At 39.2% G+C, this 15,695-nt stretch overlaps 1 long non-coding RNA gene across 4 annotated transcripts in view; it reads right to left on the reverse strand.

Annotated features, from left to right (window-relative positions):
• Positions 1-15,695, reverse strand: part of LOC136018205 (uncharacterized) — a 45,561-nt gene that overhangs the window by 17,914 nt on the left and 11,952 nt on the right. Inside the window, exons 3-5 of one of the 4 annotated variants that reach the window (XR_010614292.1) lie at positions 4,780-4,876; positions 4,167-4,350; positions 1,416-2,638 (exon numbers count right to left, since the gene is read on the reverse strand). The exons of 2 other annotated variants lie outside the window; for them this stretch is intronic. This is a non-coding gene — a long non-coding RNA (uncharacterized LOC136018205). Of the gene's footprint in view, positions 1-1,415; positions 4,351-4,779; positions 4,877-15,695 lie in introns of those variants that run through there. One more of the 4 variants, XR_010614290.1, reaches the window with a different exon arrangement.

Genomic DNA, 15,695 nt, shown 5'->3' on the forward strand with positions numbered 1-15,695 from the left:
GGATTCGGCCGAAAGCACTCCTCCTTGGCGTCTGATCCCTGCTGCTTTCACCCCCGGTTGGGAGATACAGGTAAAAATAGAGAAATGCTTTAGCTAACTGGATTCAATGAAAATATAAAGCAGTTAGAAGAAGCCTGGACAGCCTAATCTTATTCTTAGCAGGCAATGGAAGTAAACCACAGTGTACGGGCTGATAGCTACTGTATACATAATACCCTCAGGTACTGTAACTTGCATGTGATTCTTTGCGTTACAGCAAATAAATTGTCACAAGTGGCAGTAGAGATCTCTTTTTTTTGGATACACTTGGTACAAGTTATCTTTATAAATATTTATCATTATTTATATAATTATACCTCTCTGACAGCAGGCTTTACAGCACCTTTGAACCACAACAAACAGCAGCCTGGATGCCTCTTTTTTTTAGCCAGACTGAATCTATGTGTTATATGTACATCTATTACCAGCATGCTATAAGCATATCACTCATTCATTTCATACTGTAAATTATGGTTACGTTACAAAAGAATCTGTCTGCAAACAGCAACATTGTAATATTGATAAAGCATTTAGGAACAGAACATAAAACTTAACGACTCAGATATTACCTAGTATCAATAATCTGCAGGAAAAAGTGTGCCTGTACAAGTAAGCACAATTTATAATAGCTGAAACCTAAAGAGAGAACATATATATTTCTTTGTCAGAAACTTTCTTTAAAACAACTTGTCATCCCAAATTTCTTTTCTCCCCCATAGATGTCAGAAGCCAACACAGACAAGGTAAAAATCAAACCAGCAGAAAGTTTTGAACATGACAAGCAAAATATTTCTTGGCTGAAGAAAGGTAAGTTGCATTCCTTGGTTCTTAGTTATTGGTTTGAGTTCAGAGATATTTCTCATTTATTAAAACTTCTTGTTTGAAGAAAAAGGCTTTTAAGAATATCTTATGAGCTTAAGTATGGCCAGGAATTCCTACCACACAAATTCCATAACTTGACTTCTACGAAACATGCATGTACATTTGCTTACGGAGCAGGAAGGCCTAAAAGACCAAATTTTAAAGTAATCTGAAAGCTAATTTTTCTGATATTCTTGCATTCCTGGAAAAGTTTTATTTGACCTGAAACCACTAGAAAGTATGGATCATCTTAATTTTGATGGAAAATTTTTATTAACTCAAGCTATTACTGACTTGGATTATTTGTTTGATTTTCTCAAACACAAATAAAGATCAGCCCTGAATCTTTGGATTTGGTAGTGTATTATCCTAGAATAAAACAGCATCCATCAGTTGTCAGCAGTTTATGAAATACAGACCCTCAAAAGTAGAGAAGTTCTAGAAAACAGGCAGAGAGTTTTAAAGGCTGAAAAATGACAGGTATCAAGTAACTCATTTGCACCAAAATACTGGTATTTCAAATATTACATTCCATTTATTAAAATACTTTAGAAGAGAAAGACATATGATTGTAAGGGTTTTCTTACTGCATATCCCTGTGCACATAAAGAGGGAAGGTTCTTAAATATATCTCTCTCTGAAAAAGCTCGTTTAATGAGTTAGCACACAGATTATTACACCTTCATGTTTGCTGGTCATAGCAGAGTCATTTTACTGTATTTCATACACACACAAAAAACCAACATGAATTAGAAACTTAAAGCACAGACTTCCAAGATGCACATGATGAAAATTGATTATCTGTGATTAAATGTAAATTATAGTTTTTAATGAGAACAGCTATATTCTAATCCTGACAAAAGTATTTTGGGAAGATTCAACAAGTGACCTCATATTATGAAAACATTCAGTAGTGGGGTATTGCGAAAGAGGTTCATTTATAGCCACTATTATGTCATCTGTAAAATGTGCATCACTATTTTAAGCTCATGTAGTTAATAGTACGTTAGATCTTTTAGTTGCAAGACAGTTTGCAATAAAGTAGATTAAATTAATGTCTTTGCCTTCCAGTCTTCATTGTTTATGCAGCATTTCCGCAGAATGAAAATCATGCTCAGGCAGAGCTGACTGGCCAACATGCAGACTTTGTTTGGCTGGCCACCCAAAATCCTCTGCTTGCAAGGTGTCAGCTAACCTCAGTAAAAACTCTGCAAGCTGATGATTTGCAGTTCGAGCATTACAGAGGGTGATACAACTGAGTGAGATCCGGGTTTGACCCTACAGGATAGCATTGCACTTTAGCTTGCAAACAGCAAACACGTAACTGAATTGAATCTTTATCCCATCAGAAGAGAGTAGAGACAAGAGATTTGTGCCTTAGAAAAGGGGTATAAAGGTACAGAGGATTTTAACTGGTCCACATCTCTGAGCAGGTTAAGACCAATGACATGGGCCCTCAGAGCCCCATATGGTTATTTATCCCCTCGTCCAGACCTACTCCAGTAGCCAAGTGGCATCTCTCACACCTGTAAGTTCCTGAGTTCATCTCACTTAGTGATGCTAATCCACAATGTTTTCTTTCTCCCCTTCCTAAGGGGAGACACCATCCAGAGTTTCTAGATCATTAGCAATGTTTTGAGTGTTTCCTTCTTGGAGCAGCCATAATCTCTTTCAGAAAAAGCCAAACATGGTCTGTTGCCATCTCTTCTCTCTGAAGCGCCACAGAGCAGAATTGGACCTTGAAGGTTTAGTACAGCAGCCGAGTCAATAAATAGCTGAATGTGTCTCATATTTTCCTTGAGATAAGAATATTGACATTGTTTTATCATATATTGAAGTTTGCTTTTAAAAAAAATTGTTATTGTTTCTTTGCTTGAAGCACTTCTGTGGTACACAGTGGATTTTTAGAATATGGTGAACCAAATTGTCTGGAACAGAAGCTTAACTTCTATGTTTAAATATTTTAAAAATACCTCATGTATAGATTTCAGGCATTCCAATAAACAACGAATTGTGGAGAACAGACTTGTACTGTTTCCATCAGGCACAGTAAGAAGACTATATGTTCTTTTAGCATCCAGTGTTAAAGAAAAGTTATTTTTATTCACGGTTTCATATTGATTATTTGTTCCTTCTAAAAGAAACAACGATGAACCACATAGTATCAGAAATAAACAAAAAATATAGACTAGGCTGTGGCTTTAGTACCTTTCCTAGACTTCATTTTTTTTTTTAACTAATGCATTGCTAAGTAATAGGTCATGGACTGGTAGTGCAATGGGTCAACATCAAAATAACATGCCTATTGCTATTTTGTTGGCTTTCAATGGTAGAAGCTGTTTAATCATAGCAGGGAGAGGGGATTTTAATCTGGCTGCCAGTTATTTATTTTTTGGAAGAAGATGTTTTGCTTCTGTCTCAAAGCTTCAAAAAGCAGAAAGCAAAGCCTCATTCTGAGGGAAATTTTTTTCCACAAAGCAAACCAGAAAACAAACCAGCCTTGTGATGAGTATTACAGAAAAACTTGAGGCTGCGTATATAGGATTGTATCTTATTGTGTCAGCAGGAAGAGCATAAGTGGTCCTACTCATGCCTCTACCTCTCAGTAAGTCATCTGCACCCACTGCTGCGCTCCCACACCCTGCCGCGAGTGCAGCAGAAGACTGATGAGTGTTAAAGGAAAGGGGGGAAAAATAATGTTGCATAAGCCAGTACAGTCTTGGAGAGAAATCTACATGATCATGGCCCTAGACTGTATTTTTTTTTAATGAGTAGCAGAATATTTGCCCTCTCCTTTTATTTCTTGCATATCCCACAAGCTTTTTTTTTTGGTGAAGGGCCCGAGTTCCTCCACAGCACCTAACGGATTGTAGAACTATAATAAGACAAATGAAATGTAAACAGGGAAGCAGACTAGTAAATGCATGCTCCAGGTTTGCTAGACTTTAAGTCCTAAACATCTCTGTACCTCTTAAGGCACTTCGCACTTAAGCTTAGGTGTAGACAACATGAGAGATTCCCTGTGCTGAGAGAGTGAACAAGGATGGTAAATCATCACGGACCTATCCCAAGATATGTCAAGGTGAAGGATATATATCAGCAATCTTTTCTGATAGTATAGCATGTTTCTCAGGACTATTATCTCTAAAGATCACACAACAGAAGAGAAAATCCGTGTTTGGAGGGTATGCATCAGACCATCACATGCAAATAAACCAGAACTGGTATGAACGACCACTAGGAAAAGGTAGTTCTGTTTTTCTGACCTTAGTATTGATGAGAAGTAACACAAGGGAAGCCAGGGACATAGGAGTAAAGCCAGACAATGACTCCTATTTTGTGTAGGAGTGGAGCCAGTTATCTCAGCTTGTTTCTTCACATAGGAACGAGCTTGTCTTTGGAGATGGGAGGCAGTTTTGGATGGAGATAAACAGTTCCCCATGCCAAAGTCTACAAAATATTTTGAAAAGAAATTAACCTTGCAGATGATGATGCAGAATCTTCATTTCTGCCCTAAACCACTAAAGCAGGAATCCCCAGCACATGCACTATCCCCACCTATATACCTTTTGTTGACTTGCACAAAATGACATAAATGACAAAGTATATAAAATATTAAAATGAATATACGTGTATAAGAACAACCAATGTAGCTTGAAGGTAATAAAGAAATGTCTTCTTGGGCCTGTGTCCCCACCAAGATGTGCAAAATCAGACTATCATACCCCAACAAGAAATCTCTCTCCAGACTCCTAATAAAGCATAATTATTAAGAGGGCCCTGTGAAATCTGTAAGCTACACAAGTCAAGCCTTTAGAAATGTAGAACCCTGTGATGAGGAACACTCCCAGGGGTGACTCAACTCAGGGATGCTCCCACCTTACACAGCACAGCTACCAGCACAAAGCTGCCTCTTCCACACGGACCAGGGCCTCCTTCCACCATGGTGGTGATTTAGCTCCAGATTAGCAGCCATCTGGAGGGAAGAGAGGTCAAAGCAGAGCTAAATTCACACCAGCCTCAGCATGTGGCTTTTGGAGTTCCTTACAAACGAATCTCTTGGTATCACTTGATGATTACAGCCATATGGATACATGGGAGCAGGCAGGAGCTTATCTGACTGACATAAAGCTGTAAAAGGTGACACTGATTTTGTACAGGGACCAGCAGTGGTCTGTTCACTATTTCTGCATAGACTGCAAAAGAAAACGTGTGGGGGCCTAACACTGCCCTCCTACGGCTTCATCTGAAACTGGCCACAGCAGTCCAGGAACTGCAGATCCAAGTTGCACAGAAATGAAATTTCATTTCAGGATATTTTCACACAAAGCCCTCCTGTTTTATGCTGCCCAGCTGTGTACACAAATGCCCTCCATATATAACTTCCAGTGAAAAGTTAATGAAATGGCTTCCTTGCTCTCCTGCCAAAAATATAACTGAAATTCTAATCTCAAGACTTTCTCCAAAATAGCCCCTTTCTGCACTAAAATTCTCATAAATCAGAAACATTTTTTGTCTAAAATAAGCCTGTTTTCATTGTCTTGAAAATAGTAAAAAGTCTAGCCCCAATTTCTTTAATCCACTACTCTAGCCAGCAGATTTTCGCTGTAGGGTGAAATTCAGCCCTGTACTGAGGGTCAGTACAAGGTCAGCACTTACACCATAAAATAGGGCTTAAGTGGTAAATAGAGCCTCTGTTCAGGATTATATTTCTCCCCTTAAAAGGGCTTCGGTTCATATGAAAAGGAAGATCTACTCATATCATAGACCTGGCCCTAGTGACATTATTCACATTACTCAAATAATATCTCATTCCAGAAGTAATTCCATTGGGTGAGGCTGTGCCACATTTCTTAGTGGTACCTCCCAGAAATCTAATACAGGGGGCTATTCCTAACTGCACCATACCAAAACATCCCACAGCTTGGTCCTTCAGTTATATTCTCAGGGGTAATGGCAAAACCTATACTTCAGCACTCAGAAATGCCTTTTCCCAAATATGCCCCTCTCACTGGTTACCCAGGGGCTTTAAGATACTTTTACAAGTAGTAATAAAACAGGAAGGACATAATTCCATGAGGCTGGTTTTGCAGGAGAGTTGTCCTGGAGACACGCAAGGCAGTTTTCACAACCTGACAGTGTTTTACCTGGTTTGCAGGTGCTGATGTAAAAGTACAGGGCTTGGACTTTTCCGGAGATTATTCTCCAGAGAGAGTTCTGATCCAGCTTTCGGCCCTGCATCAAGGGAGCTAAATGAGATTTTTAGAATTTCTTTCTAAAAACTCCGAAGCCAGTGAATGCAGTTTTAACTTTCACGTTTGGACACTTGCTTCCTGAATTTTGCTGACTTCGGTCCAGAAGCTTTTTTCACTGTTTTTCCAGCCTGAATTAAGTCACTGGATTGAAATGCTTTATAGAAGACCAATAACAAAGAAACACCTCTCAGTTTCATGTAACAGTAAATGCTGAAGTGCTTACGAGATGAATGCTGAAATCCAAGCAGACTACTTCCAGATAAGAACACCACACACACATACGAAAAAAATGCGTTCAAAAACTGATGACAAGGATCCCAGGGGGCTCAAATTCCTGGAAGATGCCCTGTCAGCTTCAGGACTACGACCAAATGAATTAATCAAGACAACCCTTCCTTTAAGTTGTAAACCAGCAGATTTAAAGACTCTTCCAATGCAGAGGGAGTATATGAAATCTGCAATGGTCCCAGCTCACCACTCCTAATTATAGTTTTATAAGCCGAGCGGTCCTTGATCTTTGAACTGGAGGGCCTCCTTGGAGGTATAAGACTGTGAATACTGCAACAAAAGTGGAATGGATGTACAGTAAAGACAGTGGTACTTCTCTGGGTGATAGGGTTAAGTTTAAAGTTATACTTCTCTGTTAGATATCGACTGTAAAAATTCAAGTGAAGGTTTATTTAGCTTTGATTGCCTTAAGTAAATTTGCTCCGCAAAGGAAGAAGAAGGTCTATTTCATTCAACTGCCAATGCTGGGAAAGACCTGAAGATATTGTTTCATTCACCCCTGGAAGTTTTCCAGACCGATTCTATTCTTTACTGTAGTTGGGCAAAAATTCAGAAGTTTGCCCTCAGTTGCATCAGTAGAGAAAAGATAGAACAACAATATAGACATTCATTAGTAGTTGACTTTTACAGCAATAGACATGTTAGAACAGAATATACATATCCAAGGGCTTCCATATCTCTTCTGTGGTGCAGAGAAAATCTTAGCCTAAGGGTCAGTATCAAAGCAGTGACTAATTCCATTAAAGCTTAATTAACAGAGCTGCATTGGCTTGCAAAAGGTTTCATTTGTCCCATTATGTTTAAGAGAGATACCTGTAATCATCTTAGGGCATCGATGAGGCAGGAGGAATGAAACAACATGCCTTATTTTAACCACTTCAATTCATAAAGGGAAGGGTCAAATGCCAGATTGGTCTCCTAGATCTAAGGAGACACAAGCCAGAAAGTTGCCTGTACTGAACAGAATTAAGTAACCTGGATGGTAAAGAAAACTCAGTACTAATAAAAGCGATAAGTATTTCAGAAGCTTCATAGTTTTTAGTGTTTGATTGTGTGTATAATTACTCCCCATTAAGGCTGTTGTTGGCTTTAGATTTCAACACATGTATTCCCTTCTCAGGGTGGTTTACATCTCTTCAAGGTGTAAAGGGAGCCCAACATTGGTTTCTTTAGTGAACTTTACCCTGCATTTCTGGAAGCTCAAAAAAATTAGTTATTATTTGTATTCCGTCTAATCTGGAGTAGTAATGCAAATGTCCTCAGCATTATAACTAGTTTCTTCTGGAGGGAGACAGTAAGAGCTTTGAATCTAATGCTGTATTAGATGTTTAAAAACTATGAAAAACCAGACATTAAAAACCCATTAATGAGCATTTAGTTCATTTATAAAACTTAATTCCTTGATAGAAATCCCATCAAGACCACAGCTGTGCAGGCCTGATTTACCCTGAGCTTGAAGGTAGGATAAGGGTGGGTGTGAGAAGTTCAGTGCCATTTTCATGACATTTTCAGAAGGTGTTTCATAGGCCTGTAAGATTATATATACACTGATACATAGAGCCAGACTGACAGTCATAGAGGTGTGAGAAAGCCTTTACTATTGAAGAGGTTCAATTAAATATTTAGACTAAAGATAATTAAATTATAAAAAAAAAAAAAAGCATCCCCGCATCTCATTGAATATTTGCCATCAGTCTCCAAAATACAACTACTTTAAAGTACTCAAAACAAAATGCAGTGGGATGGCTAAATCATGGCCATGCTGGTTGTCTGTTGCTGATGGAAGATATTACTGAAAAAGTTGAGAGGAAGACCAAAAGTGAAATTAGTTTTAATATTCATCGTTAGCTGAGATTCAAAGGAATTATTTTTCCGTCTATTTTTTAAATAACTATTTAGAATTAAATCCAAATGGGAAGATACTGAGACATTTAGGAGTGAATACCCTAAATGCCTAAAAATAAAATACTGGACATAAACCCCTTATCAGAACAGCTTAGTGATTAGCAAGTAGTTCTTGTGACTTCGTATCTGGTCTAAGAGCAAATTGTTGCATGGAAAGACTACAATTCACACCTTCCAGAAGGAAACTCTCAACCCCAGCTATCAGATACTCTATGTAATGTTGTAGTTTGGAGATTCCTAAGTGCCTGTGGGTGGACTGCTTAAAGCTCATTGCTCCAGAGAGAAAAAAGCACTCTACAGCCCAGCAGGCAAGACACCTGCATGAAGGGCAGGAAATTGACTCTAACTCCTGCTAGAGATTCAACTATCCAATAAAAGGTAGAAACCCTTTGACAAGTGGTCTCAACACACTGCTGAGAGCAGCCAGAGAGGGATTTGAGCCTGGGCTATGCTCAATCCACCAGCTGCTCATGCCAGCAGCCATCTCACTCATAGGTGGGAAAAGACTAAAGCATCTCCTGCTCTGCCTCAGGAGCAGCTGGTGGAGGTCCGCAATGCAAGTGGGAAAGCCATAAGTACACTGGGATAGTCCCTTCTCCCTATTTCTTCTAGTAGTTTTCCCACCTAAATTCCTCCTGTTTCCTCATCTCTTCCATTAGCTTATTGCTCCCAGTTACCCAGTCCTCTGCATGGGCTATACAGTAAGTTGGATCTGGAAGTCCGGTGCCTGCTGGGAAGAAAGGCATATGCAAAAACTAGGTGCTGAAGCCCTCAATGTCACATGAGTTTCTTGATAGCTCGTACTACAACTGAGATTCATCTCTCTGAAGAGAATTGCGCAAGGCCTCTTTACCATCGAAGCGACATTTAAGTGCTGCAAAGATCTTCGTTATCCCCCTAAACTAAATTAATTTTTATTTTATAGGAGTCACACAGTCTCTTAAGGTCTCTTAATTATATAGTCTCATTCTAATTTCAGTCTTTAATCTGAATAAACACGTTAGAAAAACACAGACACAATTAACTTAATCATAAATTCAGATGGATTGTTTATTATCTGTCTACTTAATGTGCTTATGATTGTAGCAGTTAAACATGATAATATTTTCTTCTCTCACACATAAATGAATATGCACAGTACTGAAATATGTGCGGGAAAAAATTCTGCCTGAAAACGTCAGTAGGCTCCAGAGGTAGAGAAATAGATGCACTGCTGACTGTTATGCTCTACAGAAAAACACAAACATTGCCATCATAGTATTGAGACATCCGAGAACTGATTACTGGCAAATTATGTTCTTCTTGCTGAAATATGTTTGCATTCAGTATTGAAAGAAAGAAAATGTTATTGCAGCAGAGATGCAGATAGGAACACAATTTGACTATACCACTGCACCTGTAATTTAGAAGCAGAAGTGTCTATTTTGAGTAAATAAGATCACTTGAGTTGTTTAAATACAGGTCAAATCAATATCTTCCTACTGAAGCAAACTCATCAAACAGCAGATTTACAGAGAAGAGTTTTCAGCTGTGTGATTGTAAAGATAGTTGTCTTTAAAAAGGGGTTAAGCCCTTTTAACACCTAATTGTCTGTTTTGATACATGACCATGGCAACTAAGGTGTCAAGATGCTATCATGTATCCACAAATACTTTGATGCCAAAATTAGGCTTGGATTATGAGTTTTCCTATTTCCACAGCATATTGAAAATAAATATAATTTCAAGCATGCATTCAGTTAGATTAGTGATTATTACTCAGACTTCTCTCTTTCATTAGACTAATTTTTTTTTTTTTTTATGGCCATATATTATGGCATGATGAAGTTATATTTGGCTTTGAAATAATCAAGTTTCAGCTAAACTTAAAACATACTACACTTTCCCCCCAAACAAGAATCACTTATCTTTGTTGCCTCACTCTTGGTTCTCAGATAAAGAAGCCCGAACCACATGTTCTTATTATGCACCATTAAAGCTAAATTCAGACTGGTATTTCCTATCTCTAGCCTTCCTAGGGTTTCAGAGTTGTGTGTTGACAGTCAGAAAAAGGGTCTTCAAGGTTAACTTTACTCTCTTAACCCATGCTTCATGCTCGCTTTCTGCATGAGACTCACTCTTACTAAATAGGCCTTAGAAATAAGTTTAGAGGAAAAAACCCCAGAGTACATCCTCAGGTAATTTCAGTTTTGTAGGGCTGCTTCATGTAACACACTTCTATCAGATGCTGTTCCTGCAGCTTTCCACCCTGCTGCATTTGCTCTGTACACTCATTGAATCCAAAGTAGTAAATACCAAACTAAATCACAACTTCTCTCTTATTGGTTAACAGAAGCTTAGTAAGCTGGGCAATACATGCTATTACATGTATATCAATTCTGAATTTGACTCACATCAAGCTGAATCTTAATACGCTTCTTAAGACTGTCATATAGACATATCACCTATGTCAACTGCTGGTCCTAAACTTGCATCATGGCTGACAAACCAGTCCATATTCCTGACAGGAAAGAGTTCATGGCAAAGAGAAAGAAGGGAAAGATAAAAGAATGGAAATTCAAAAGTCAATTTGAGTTTCTTCTGTTCCGCTTTGCTTCTCAACAATTTCTCTCATATACTACGAAGCTAAATAAAATTATACAGTAACACACACACACACACACACACACACAAAGAAAAAGAGAGGTTGTGTGTTACTGGAATTTTAAATCTCTGAAATACATGTTTATATTCCAAGAGTGGGCAAAACAGTAGACGAGATAGTGAGGGGCAGAAGTCAGTAGAATCATAAGAAAAATGACTATGGCAGCTGGTAGTCATTCTGATTAGGTGAAGTTGTGACCAGATGTATTGCCTTCAAATAGTTTAAATGCTTACTATTTAAAACAAATACTATTGCTATTATGAGACATAGAAAAAAACCTAGCATAAGGTATTTGGAATACACCCATTTCAGCTTTCAGTAAGCAATGATTTTTTTTTTCCTAGTTTATTTATGATTTAAATTGTCTATGAGCTTCAGGTAGATATTCACTTGACTCACACACTTGGTCTTAACTTTGTGATCATCCCTGTTATGTCATTGAGCAAAGTCCAAACACCAGTGGAAGCTGCCCCACCTCTCACTTGGAGGAATCACCAACAGTTGTAGAAGGATAGAACAGGCTCCATGCCTTTTTTTTTTCCCCCGTGAAAAATAAATACAATATAAAACTAAGCAGCAGTTTGTACAGTATGACACAGCAGTATTACTTGCATTAGGCCAATTTACCACTTATGATAGCAGTAATAGCACTAAAAGCCAATAAAAGCGGTCTGTTCGTTCAGAGATTGGCTTTTATGGCTTATTCTAAATATTATCAAGTGAATCAAAAGCTGTCATTATAGTGTCTAAAAAGCCTTCGTACCTTGTAAGCAAACAGTGTGACTTTGACAAATAATCATTAATATGCCTGTGTGAGACCAGGGCTAAAAGAGAAAGAAAAAAGAAAACCCAGCATTTCAATTTACATAAATCATTAAGATCATTTCAGTTAAATTTCACACAAAATAAAACAGTTTTATATGTAAAATGTCATAGTTTTCCCAATTTGTTTTTCTTTTAATCTGTGAACATTTCATAGAACAAAAACTTGTCAGATAGGTGAGCAATGAACGACTGAATTGTAGATTCTTATCAACTTTTTGAAAGCAAAATGCACGTGTCTTGGTAATTCCTTTTGGACCAGGATCTAACCTGACCTTCCCTTGGCTTCCATGCTGCCTTTCAGAAGCCCCAGCAAACACAGCACCACTCCTCCACTTCTTCACCAAAGAAGGTATGTTCCTATAGAGCTAGAAAGGTGTAATTATCTTCTGTCTCATACCTGGCCAGTTACTCTTACAAGAAGGTCAGGGGAGAAAAGCCAAGGCTCTGGCAGCTTTCAGCTGTACTCTGCCTACTTCCTGCCCACTTAGATGTGAACTGGAGTGTCCAGAAAGAGACCTGTACTCTCTATTGTATGCAGGGCAGACGCTGGATACATAGGATTTCCTGTTCCCAGCACTCGTTATTGCTGCCCAGCAATACTAGGGCAAGTCCTCTTCAAAGCTGCACAGACCAAGTCACTACCATTTGCCATTTCTCATCTTTGAACACCTTTAATGGCACTGGCCAGAGTGCAGTCACCAGAAGACGTTCAGGATGACGATTTGGGTCTATTGCTGGGTAAGGCAACCACTACTGGAAAAACTGCAGTGATTCACATGTAACTTTCTGAAGCTGAGTTTGAACAAAGGCAAGGAGACAGACAGGAGAACACATCCTTATTCATATCCTAGTACTGATGTAAATCAGCATCCAACATTTCTTCTTCATGCTTTCCTGCTGTATAACCTGGTGAACCTTACAGAAGTGTTGGCCAAGTGTTACACCTCCCACAGCTAGATAGCTCTCCTGGTTCATAGAATTGCCCTCATCTGGTTTTGATCACTGTGGGTAGGTATTACCTGGGCTACCTAGTGACAGGGTGAGATGGACAAGGTAGAAACACATCAGGAGCTTCAGGATGTCATGTGGAATGGGACATCACATGTGGGCAGGTTGAGCACACACCACCACATAAGAGGGTAGGTACTGGGAAGGTTGGGCATGGGTTATACAACAGTTCTGACTAGGTAGTCGTGGCTTTTCTCAATTAAAGAATATGGGCAGTTAAAACTTCATCTGAACTAACAATAAAACCTTCGCTGCACACAGTGCATCCCTTCAGCCTGTAGAGAGATTCTTCAGTGCAATGTCAGCAAGAGGATTTGGGAACCCCAGTTGTTCTCAGCACACTGCAAAGAGCCTGGCCTTAGGTCTGCAGGATACAGCACTTCTTCAGCCCCCAAATAAGCCGCAGCAACCTCTTAGCCATGCTGGCAGACACTCAGGCTCTCAGCTCAGCATCAGGCTATGCAACAATGACAAAAGCCTGAGACAAACCAAGCGCCTTGGGCCAGGCATGGCCACCTGTCAGGCTTCCTGCATTGAGTACAAGGCTTGGGCAGTTGGCTCCAGCATTCATGGTCCCACAGAGAGTGCTGTGTCTCAGGGAGTTTTCTTGCCTATTGCTATTTACAGTTTTGGGGGCCCCACTGGAATGGCAAGCTAGTGTGCTTGCAGTTGACTGTGTTATGTGATACGTCGTGCAGCTGCACAGAGTGCATGGGCTAGCAGAAACATGTGGTGCTGCGTTGCCAGGGGAATTATTCCCGCAACACAGCCCTTTAAGGGCCAAGTGTCTTTTGCAGGTAATTTATGTGAACAGAAAACCAACAGACCTCCCATTCCAAGTTTATAATTTCTTTGGCTATTTTTTCCATAGATTAAAGAACTTTCCAGAAACGCTACATTAATAGTGAGGTAAAAAGATCCCAGGTAGAATGCATGGTAGGAAACCTGCTTGGATCCTCCACATGCTTGCATTTATCAAAAAATGGTGTATACAATTCTATAAATCTACACCCAGTAGAGCTGCTTTCATAAAAATATTCCCACTGAATTATGGTTTCGATTCTTTTAGCCCAAGGGGTGAAAGAGTAGATGAAAGTAGTTTATTTACTCACAAGAATGAAAGGACTTTGGTTCACTTGGATCTCCTCTTTTAGGCAGAGTGTATAGCAACTACCAAGCTCCCTCCTAGACCCAGTATACAAACTGAACAACCAATTTTCTGTGTCCAAGCATAAGATGGTTCAACAGAGGGTGAACATTGAAGACATAGAGAACATAAGCTGCTTGCTGAAATTAACAATGCCAGTGTTTCTCTTCCATTTACACCATTGGTATTTTGCAGTACTGATTTCACTCTCAAGCATTCCTATAAAATGGTAAGAAAAGATTATATCACACAAAGGTTCGAGTGGTTTGGCCTGTTGGCTTTTCATGTCCTGGGTCTGCAATGCATGTATTCATCACATACTGTTTTCCTGTATTATTTTTCCCAAGGGTTCAATCCCCCCATACTTTAGCCCCACCTTCATCTCTTTGTCACACACAAGTTCTTTATTATTGCTGAAGAAAATCAGAGCACAGAACTCTACGGGTTGCTGTGCAACCTGAAACAACCTGTGCAACACTGACAAAAGAAAAACCTTGGATATGATTCTTTTGACCAAGATTTCAAGAACTAAGTCACTAGAATTACCCATATGCTTGAAGTTAGGCCTGTGCTTAGGCATGTTGCTGAATCTGCTTCTGATAGAAGAGAAAGATGAAGAATGCCTTGGCCTAGATTAGAGGCCACATCTTGGATATAGCGTTGTCTTGCTTCTAATTGCTAGTGTAGCCAAGAAACTTTATCCTTCCCTCCACTTGGGACACCACCTGGAGAAATACATTTTTCCCCTCAAACTTTGCACAAGAGCCCAAAACTTGGCTTTAATACAATACATATTTTCCGTTCTCCCCCCTCTTTTAATGAGATGCACTGATATTTTTACCTGCACATACTGTGTTTTGTTAATGGGAAATGTTTCAAACACTGTGTGGTAATGGACTGTGGGATATGGGATTATATATTTATTAATCTCAAGAGCACCGTGTAGACGGTACCAGTAAGTTACAAGCAAACTGGCAGAACAGGGTTTGAATTCTGGCAGAGGATCTCTTCTGAGCTTGCCGGTTAGACTGTGTTTGGCTGTGCTTTTAAACTTTATACTGAGCTATAGTTGCTTTGGTAAATTGTGCTACAAACAGGCTGCGTTGAGCACTCTGCTCAGGGTCACTCATGTCAAAACTAGGTGACCTGGCAGACAAGAAGGTGTGCTTTGTGCAACTGACCACTGTGGTTTGTTGCACAATACAGAAAACGCTGTTATATCCGGACATAATAGCAAGAAGCATCAGGGGAAAAATGCTCTCTCCGCCCATGGAGATCATATTTATACACAGTGATGTCTAAATCTATCGTATGTAAGTTTACACAAGTATGCTACAAGTTAAATACACCTTCACCTTCTCTCCTGCCACAATAAGTCAGACTAGATTTTTCAATGTGGTGGCTTTTATAGAAATGAAAGGCAGCTTTTGCACAGCTGAAAAACTGTCGTGATGAAAAAGCCTGCTTTACTCCCTGAGGGAAAGTTGGGAAAAGTTTCATGGATTTGCCCTTTGTAATATTCTGATCTGTCTGCAGCAAGAGGAGGAAATAAAAACTAATGGAAAGAGACAATTCTTCTTGGATCAAAGCTGAATACTTCCAAGAATACATTCTCAGACTACACTCAAATACTTAGAGGAAACAGTTGCTTGATCAAATGATTCACAATGTCCAGCTCTGCTCAGGCACTTTATTTTTCCTTATCAGGTTAAAAAATATCTGAC

This window comes from Lathamus discolor, chromosome 7 (genome assembly GCF_037157495.1).
Source record: "Lathamus discolor isolate bLatDis1 chromosome 7, bLatDis1.hap1, whole genome shotgun sequence".
NCBI lineage: Eukaryota > Metazoa > Chordata > Aves > Psittaciformes > Psittacidae > Lathamus > Lathamus discolor.